At 46.1% G+C, this 8,831-nt stretch overlaps 1 long non-coding RNA gene across 1 annotated transcript; it reads left to right on the top strand.

Annotated features, from left to right (window-relative positions):
• Positions 1-642: 642 nt before the first annotated feature.
• LOC120671448 lies at positions 643-2,276 on the top strand. The gene is made up of 3 exons (XR_005673653.1): positions 643-927; positions 1,075-1,609; positions 1,693-2,276. It is a non-coding gene; the product is annotated as an uncharacterized LOC120671448 (long non-coding RNA).
• Positions 2,277-8,831: the final 6,555 nt, after the last annotated feature.

The following is an 8,831-nucleotide window of genomic DNA, read 5'->3' as shown; positions in this document are numbered from 1 at the left end:
CTCACGACTCCTTGTTTCCTTTGGTTCAGGTAATCCACAATTGATCTGTACACCCACGTATAGAGATTTTGGATTAATCTATTGGCAAATTGAAGTTATTTCTCAATCATTGGATTCATGCTGTAATCTTGCCTCTAAATCTGGTATTAACTGGCCCAAAATTTCAACATCTCAATATTATGAAAGTTGTAGATTTTTTCATTATCTTTCCGATGGCGCTGGTTTCGCTCAATTCTGATTAGCGGTTTAGGAGATATCTTCAAAACTGTGTTGCTGTTCCATTTAGAAAATTTGGGCGCAGAAACTGCTTATCTATTTTCGACTTATTTAGAGGCCGAATTCCCCCTGGGCGCTGTAACGAAAGTTGTAGGAAATTTTCTATAGATGTTCAAGATGTATTTGTTTACTTCTTTTGGTTAAGCGAATCAAAAGTTATGGGCAAAACAGCAAGTAACTCAGAGAATTGGTCGAATTTTCAGAACCTGCGAGAGTTAACGTTTTAGGTTTTTAGCTCTGAATTTCTTCGAGTATATAGGCTTTTGATTGATATGAACTAGTTCCTGAGAGTGATTTGTTCCACAGGTTCGATAAATTCTAGCGGTGAGCGTGTGGCGCCAGGTTCTCAACAAGGTTAAGGCAAGTGCAATGACGAACCTCTTGATGTGTGATTATGTTGTGGCTTTTTTGTCGCCCTTGGAATGTTTATTCAACATCTTTTATTTCATAAGCCAATTTTTTTAAACTTCATGTCATAATTTTCTGGTTCTATCAAATATTCAAGATTCGAGTGTTGCCTTTCATATTATTCAAGTGCCGGGGGTTTGTATAAACACCGGTTGTGCAATTTGGTTCTTATGTTCAGATTCCTGTTAATAAGTGCTGGCCCCACTTATTCGGCTTTACTGGTAAATGCTAAGAAAGTTTCAGGTGACGTCCGTTTCAGATGGAAACTACTATTTCATTGGTGTTCTATGAATCTGGATTTTCGTTGTTCAAGTACTTGCAGTTGTTCTTCTGATTTTGAATTGTGCTTGCTGAGTATATACTCACTCTTGTGTTTTATTTGGTTTTTAGGTACTCGCTGATCAAGTTTGCATGGGATGGGAGTAGCCACGTCACGATGAGCATGCACACACCTTTGCCATTCATTAAAACAATACTCTAGGCTGGATAATTCTTTGATGTTGAGGATTGTTGCTTGGTCCTTTGGTTGTCGCTTAAAATTCATTTATTCGGTTGTGTTGGTTGAGGAGAAGTTTATTTACTATCTTTATATTCACTTGACTATATTTATATCTTGTGTGCCTTGGATGTTAGAGTTTACAAAGGAGACCCTGCCGAAATTTATTAGAATTTTTAATGTTTAGTGCAATTTAATGTTTTTAGTAGTAACCTCCAGATATGTCGATACTTGGGGCGTTACAATGAAGATGATTAGTTCCCTATATGGTGCCTGCTGCAAAGGATCCATATCAGCACGGCCCCCAGGTGATGTGGACTGAGAATCCATATCAAGCACAAAAGGGACGGATTGGAATAATCAGCGGTGGCGAATATTTTTGTTATATACATATCCTTCTCATCACGAAAATCGTGTTTTAATAAACAGGTAGTATTCTTCACTACTCAGGGGGGGAAGGGCTAGTCATTGCATAAACGGCTTCTTTACTGATCACTACTCTATCACCACAGGGGGTATTCTTCACTGTGGGCTCTACGTACTCCACTCCATAACTTTGCTGGAACAGTAAGCCAGTAAACTCGATCTACGTAAAACTCTAGTACAAGGCAGCCGAGGAACAAGATGACAGCCGCCAGAGCACTGCTGCAACAGCAGGACCAAGCTCGGTGAAGGAGTACTACGTGACAACAGTGAGCTACGGGTGCCCTGCACCCGCAACAGCCGGCAAACGTGCTCGACACTGCTCGCTCGGTACTCGGCAGTACCCTGTCCTCCCACGCTTCGCTTCAGTGCTTCACGGGTTACGTTTCCAGCTACTCCTACTAGCCATGGCATGGCATATGGCAGCGGCGGGAGGAGGAGGACCAGGCGCCTCTAGTCTACTGTACTCGACACCTTCCCGTTCCCGGTCAGTCGATCGGTCACATGTCCCTTTCCGTTTCCAGTCGCTGCTGCCTGGAACCGGTAGCGCCGGGGGCCCTCCTCGTGCCGTCTCGTCGGACAAATCATTGGTGCGGCTGACGCTCACACCAGTCGCTGATGGTAGACACGCCGCCTCCACTGTTTCGGAGCCAATATAATCGCGGTGCACGTATGTTTTCGTCCCGTTCGCAGCGTTTTTTGTTTGTTGTTGTTTTGCTCTGACTCGACATGCTCCAAACCACCGTACCGCTGGAAGCTAGTACTACTCCTAGGCATGCGTAGTGGCGGAGGCAGGAATAATTTTAAGATGTGGCTAGTTTATAAAGGTCAAAGATATATAGATAATACCAAAAATAAAATATTATACTTATAATACCTTACTAAGTGAAGATTACATAGCTGATTGCTTCGCTTTTTTGCGACTTAGCTGGTTGATTAGTTGGTGGTGCCATTTTTTACTCAGACTCAGCCAGCAGCCATCATACGCAGCGCCAGTAAGAGTCACTACCGGGTTCCGAACTTTTGCCGTGTGCCCAAGGCACACGGCGAAGGCTTCAAAACACACGGCATATATGTTCGTCGTGCGCGGTCCACGGCGAATCCTCGACGGCGACCAGCCGTGATGGCAAAGCCGACTTCGCCGTGTGCCTTTTATTGGGCACACTGCAAATTAAAGTAATTGACGGCGGGGCTGTGGTGGGGACTGTGACGGCACGAGGATAACGGCGCCGGCTTCCTACTTCACAGTGTGCCAGAATCTGTGGCACACGGCAAAGATTTAAACTTTGCCGTGTGCCGCAGATTCTGGCACACGGCGAAGTTCAAATCTTTGCCGTGTGCCAGAGCACGAGGCACACAGCGAAGTCAGGTATGTTTGCCGTGTGTTTCTCTAGCACACGACGAAGTATTGCACAGGGAAGTCCAATATGGTCACTTTGCCGTGTGGCAGGATCCAGGCACACGGCAAAGTGACCATACAAAATTTATTTTTTTTTATTTTAACATATAAATGACCCAGTCAGATAAATATCACATTTAATATTTATTAATCACAACAATTGTCACATGCATCATATATATAGCATAATAAAGCTCACAGCCAGTCGATATATATGAATTCATGTCGTCTGAGCTCAAGTTCTCAATCCAAAGTAACAAATACACAAGTTCACACACCGAAAGACTAGAAGTAGCTCGATTTCACAGATACAAATTTATCTTCTACGACGGAGGTTGGTCGAACGGCGGAGGGCCTGACGGAGGAGGGCCGAACTGAGGTGGGGAAAACGGCGGAGGCCCGAATGGCGGTGCGAACGACTGCTGTCCGGGGAACGTCGGTGACATCCCTAGCGACAACTCAGGCATATTCGACATCGCCGATTGATTTTGCAAAACAAAGTATATATTGCATTTAGAACAATAATCAAGTTTGATAAAGTTATAATCTAAAACATTTCAAATTTCTTAGAATTGTATAAGTGACTCTAAATCTCTACATTATTTAAACTGCAATCTAAAACATTCAAAATTTTATCGAAGTACCTACATTTAGTAAACTACAATCTCTAGGTCAAAGTGAGTCTAAGTATGTACGTTCTCTAGGTCTCTAATATTTGAAATAAAAGAACCAAGATTGTCAAGTTGCTCACAGGAGGAGTTGCCGGAGCCAGAGCCGGAATCAGCAAGAATGCCATTGGAGGTAGTTGTTGACCCATCTGAACCGAAAGACCTTGAATGAAGGAGTACATCTAGGCCATCTGCTGCTGAACCTCGGCCTGTGCCATCCTCACCTCCTCCTCGTGTAACTTCCTCTCCTCAGCTATCGCCGCCTCGTGTGCCGCCGCTTGCGCCGCCATCTGGGCCTACATAATATTTTTTGATTGCAATGTTACAATAGAAATTAAATTTATATACATATTAAATGAACGATGAATAAACCAGGATTTACATCAAGTTCCTGTACTCGGAGCTCTGCCACGGATAGCCTTGGGCGTATGGGCGGGCCACTGTCCGTGGTCCTGGTTCGAACCTGGGCGAGAGTGGGGGTAGAGGCCGTGTCCAGGGTGCCCTCGCCTATAAAGTACCGGCCATGCTTCTTCCCTCCTCCCACCTTCATGATGAGCTCTCCATTAAGGTCATGGGCACTCGGATCCCAGTCGGGCCCATGGACCTGCCTTCCCGCCTCTGTGTACATATTGATGTGGGCGCATCTGTCAGGGCACGTCGTGGTCTGGGCTTACTAATTAGGTCATTTTGGTTCGGGAGTAACTTACCGACGGGGCAAGAGGGGGGTCGAGCTTCAATGGTCCCTGCGCTACGAGGCTTGGTCTGTGTTATCTTGTAGCCCCTCGAGGTGGGCACCATCGTTGCATTGCCTAAATCCTTAGCGGTTACCCCTTACCAACGTGGTCCTTTGTAACGGCCTCGTAGTGAGTTTGCTAGTCATCTCACCTAAGGAAGTGTGATGAACAACTAGCGTAGCTCACGACTTGTGGGTAAAGATGCGCAACCACTGCAGAGTGTAAAACTGGTATACTAGCCGTGCTCACGGTCATGAGTGGCCCAGATCCTCTTTTTGATTAGTGGGGTTATCTTCCTTTGGTTAGGAGGGTTTCCCCGGGTGGTTGGTTTGGTTTGGTTCTCAGTAGTATCATAACTAATTCTGATTAATTACTATGTAATTGAGTTATGGTAACTCATCAACTTGTAGTAAATAGCTGTAATAAAACTTTGCCAAGACTTAAAAGCTAATGCAGTTGAGTCAGCCAACTTTAGAGCCTCAGTTTTTTTGTGTTATACTTGTTGAGTACAAGTTGTGTACTCACTCTTGCCTATTCTACTCTTTTTCCTCTTGGGGATACTCTACTGCTGCTCAGTTCCTGCCGACGCGAGTTAGTTCACTCAGAGCTACCAGGAGTACGAGGACTTCTAGGCGTTCGTCTCCTAGTCGACGTCTCTGTGGCGCCCTGCTCAGCTTACGACGAGAGTTACCGTACATGTTTTACTCTTCCGCATACTCTGTATCAGACATTTTGTCATTAATGTAATAAATAATATTTGTATTCGCTTTATTATATCTTTTTACGTGATATGTGCTGTGATATATTGTTCATTCTGTTGTATATACGTGTGACTTGATCCTAGCATGTATATGATTGCTCGGTTTATGTCCTTTTATAAACCGGGTGTTACAGAGTAGTATCAAAGCTATATCGACTGTAGGACGAAAGCCTAGATAGAACTGGTCGAGTTTTAGGTCTTCTTCTCTCTAAGCCTTGTCTGCTAAAACTATTTTGCTATTATATTCCTTGAATTCTAAGATTTTTACTCGTCTTACCTTGATCATCTCTATAGAATAGTTTTCGTAGATTCTGGCCTGGAGTAAATCATCTGACCATCATATGTGTAAGCTAAATGACCCCTTTATAATAGCACGATAGCACGTTCTGCGACGCGTTGTGTTAGTCGAGTCGTGTGTTAAACTCGGCTAAGTTGTGAAATTTGTATGCTTGTTATTATGCAAATGTTTGATTTGGATTTTTGGTTGATTGCATAGCTTAGTAGTTAAAATTTGTTTAGTAAAAATCAGTTCCTAAGTTAAAGTTTAATTAATTAATAAAATGAGTTAGATCGTTGGGGGTAAAACCATCCACTCTATCCTCTCTACCTTATCATGCCTTGGGTTTCTCCTGTCTTGCTTGTTGAGAAGAAGGATAGCACGAAGAGGATGTGATATTCCAGGATTCATCGACGAGGATGTCGGTTTCTGTAAGGGGGTAGGGATGTGACACCCCGGCCTACAGATAGTACAGGAGAATTTGAGAATCTCTCGGACGAGGCAGATGAGTTATGCTATAGTTCCCTTTTTCAGATTTATGTAACACCTATCTGGAGTTAGCAGCAGTGATGCATGGGCAGTGTTGTCTAAATAAGATAGAACCTTACATAGTGGCTTTTTCTCTCTTCTTTGACCTTACCAATCTATGCTTCCTTTTATCCCAGTTCAGATGTCGGCAGAACAAAAAGGCCTTGGAGACAATGCAATGGGTGATGGTGTTCATGCAACAGTTTTCGTGGAGCAGCTGATAACGATACAAGATCAGTCTTTGCAAACAACATATCACCCGAAGAATGGTGAGAAAGCTTGCCCGTGTTGCCAATTCTATGGCATTCCTTGTCGTCATGTTCGTGCGACTGAAGATGAAGCCACAACTAGGAGGAACCAGAGGTTGTTCTCCAGTACAAAGAGAAAGATGTCTCATCAAGAGCAGCTAGCAGAGGATTCCCTTTTCCTTGACTCTCCATCGGTCGATGACCTACAGACCATCCAGAAGAGAAAGGATCCTGAGTGCTCTAGAGATACATAGGTCAAGAACCAAGCACTCTATGATTATGTTGATGGGTTGACTATCACTATGAATGTGATTCAGCCACGCGGTCGCAAGGAGTCCAAAAAGCAAGCAGCAGAAATAATGCAAGATGGGATGTTAAGTTTACAAGGAGGTCAACCAAGTAGCGCCATTCACCGCCGCCGTATGTGCTACCAATGCAAACAAAAAGGTCATTATGCCAAAAGTTGTCCACAGAATCACCTGTCACCGGTAGCACCAGTTTAGGACCTTTCACCAATCCCACATACTAGTGGTGACGAGACCCACCTTATTTCCGGGAACTGCTCCAAGCAAGATGCCCAGAATGACCAGGACCAGCAGCAGGTGATGCTAGTGTGCACTGATCGTACAAAGCATGAGCAATCCAAGAAGGGAGCAAAAGAGTACCTCCTGGGTAGAGTTCACCATGTGTCAGCAGAAACCATTTGGGATGATAGTTCAGTCATTCTTGGTATGCTTCTAGCCAACTCATTTCTAGCCTCAGTGTTGATAGATCCTCGTGCTACACATTCATTCATCAGCACGCAGTTTGCTGTTAAGCATGAGATATTGAAGCTTTCCATGAGGAAGAGAATGGTCGTCAAATCATCAGGAAAAGAACAGATCTCCAGTTACATTTGTCCTCGAGTCAGCATGAGGATAGGCGAGGCAACCTTCCCTGAGGACCTTATTATGATGGAGTCAATAGGAATCGACATTATTCTGGGTCAAAATTGGTCAGTTCGATACAACCTTGTGATGCAGCCTACCAAAAGAGTGGTAAAGGTCCAGACCTTGTCAGGAGAGCAAATTGAGCATGAGATTCAACATACTGCCAACTCAAGACATGTGGGTATGAGATCCCGACTCAGGAGTGAGTAGAACTTAATCCCATCCTTGGTTCTCTTTGCTAGCCAGCCCAGAATCTCGGGACGAGATTCCTGTAAGGGGGTAGGATTTGTAACACCCTAATTTAAATTTCCGTATTTAATAATAAATTTAATTGGCTTTATTTAATTTTCTAAGGTTTACTATGCATAGTCTTGCATTTAATCTAATTTTCGTTCCACAAGTAATTAAAATTTGTCTAAGTTTAAAGTTTGTTGTTGCATTCATGCTGGTGCATTTTTTTTCTTTTTGTTTGAGTGCTAGGGTTGAATTCAAATTTGAATTTGAATTCAAATAGTTTGAGTAGTGTTTGAAAAAGAAAAGAGGAGAGAAACTAGAAAAGAAAAGAAGAAAACAGCCGAACACCCTAACCAACCCAACCCGCTCAGGCCTGCATCAGCTCAGCCCAAAACCTTCTCTCCACCCAAAACCGGCCCAGCAGCCTAGTTGGCCGGCCCAGCCTTTTCCTCCTCTCTCCCTTCCCCGCACGGCCCAGTTCCCTCCCGCACCTGGCCCATGACCTTGCCTCCATTCCTTCCCCGGCCCGGCTCCCTCTCCCGCTCAGCGCCAGCACCAGCGCCAACGCCGCGGCCCAGCTCTCCCTCCACGTGCTCAGCCCGGCCGCGTCACGCGCGTGCCCCTCCTTCCCTTCTGGCCCGTGACACCGTCTCCCGCTCGCTTGGCCCACCTGTTAGCCGCGCCCTCCCCGCTCAGGCCAGGCGCGCCGTTGCTCGCCCGCTCGCTGACAAGCTGACCCCACCCGACAGCTCCTCCTTCCTCCTCCGCAGCACCCGCAACCGTCATGCTGAAATCTCCGGTGATCCCTTTCCTCGCCCCGCACCCGCAATCACCGGCCTTCCTGCTTTTAAACCTTCGCCGCAACCCCGTGCGCCACACCCTTCCTCCCCAGCGCAGCCCCGTGCCCATGCTCCACCGTAACACTCCTGCTCCGCCGCGCCAAGTTTCTGCCCCATCGTAGACCGGCCGCTACGCTGCACCCCCACCTCCACAGACCCTAGCTGCAGTTTCGCCGTGGGTCCAAGAAGTTCGCCGAGGCCGCCAATCTCGAGCTCAGCCCCGCGCGCACAGGAATTTATTCCGTGACTGCCACCGCAGGTGAGCTCGGCTCCGAGCCATTGCTCAACCCCGGCAATCCTCAAGCCATGCTGACCCTTCTCCTGGGATCGCAGAGCACTGCCACACTCGCCTGTGGAGTCCTGGAGCCGGAAGCGCTCGCCATTGATCTTCTTCCACGAGCTCAGTTCTGCACCGCCGCCGGAGCTCAACGCCGACCACCCTGCGCTGCACCTCCGGCAAATCCTAGCCCCGGTGAGCACCCCCGTAATCCCCTCCTTCTTTTGTGCTAGTTATCCTAGCGCGTAGAATCTCTCGGACGAGGCAGATGAGTTATGCTATAGTTCCCTTTTTCGGATTTATGTAACACCTATCTGGAATTAGCAGTAGTGATG

This window comes from Panicum virgatum, chromosome 2K (assembly GCF_016808335.1).
Source record: "Panicum virgatum strain AP13 chromosome 2K, P.virgatum_v5, whole genome shotgun sequence".
Taxonomy (NCBI): Eukaryota; Viridiplantae; Streptophyta; class Magnoliopsida; order Poales; family Poaceae; genus Panicum; species Panicum virgatum.
Note: the sequence above shows the minus strand (reverse complement) of the source record. Positions and strands in the feature narration are given on the sequence as shown.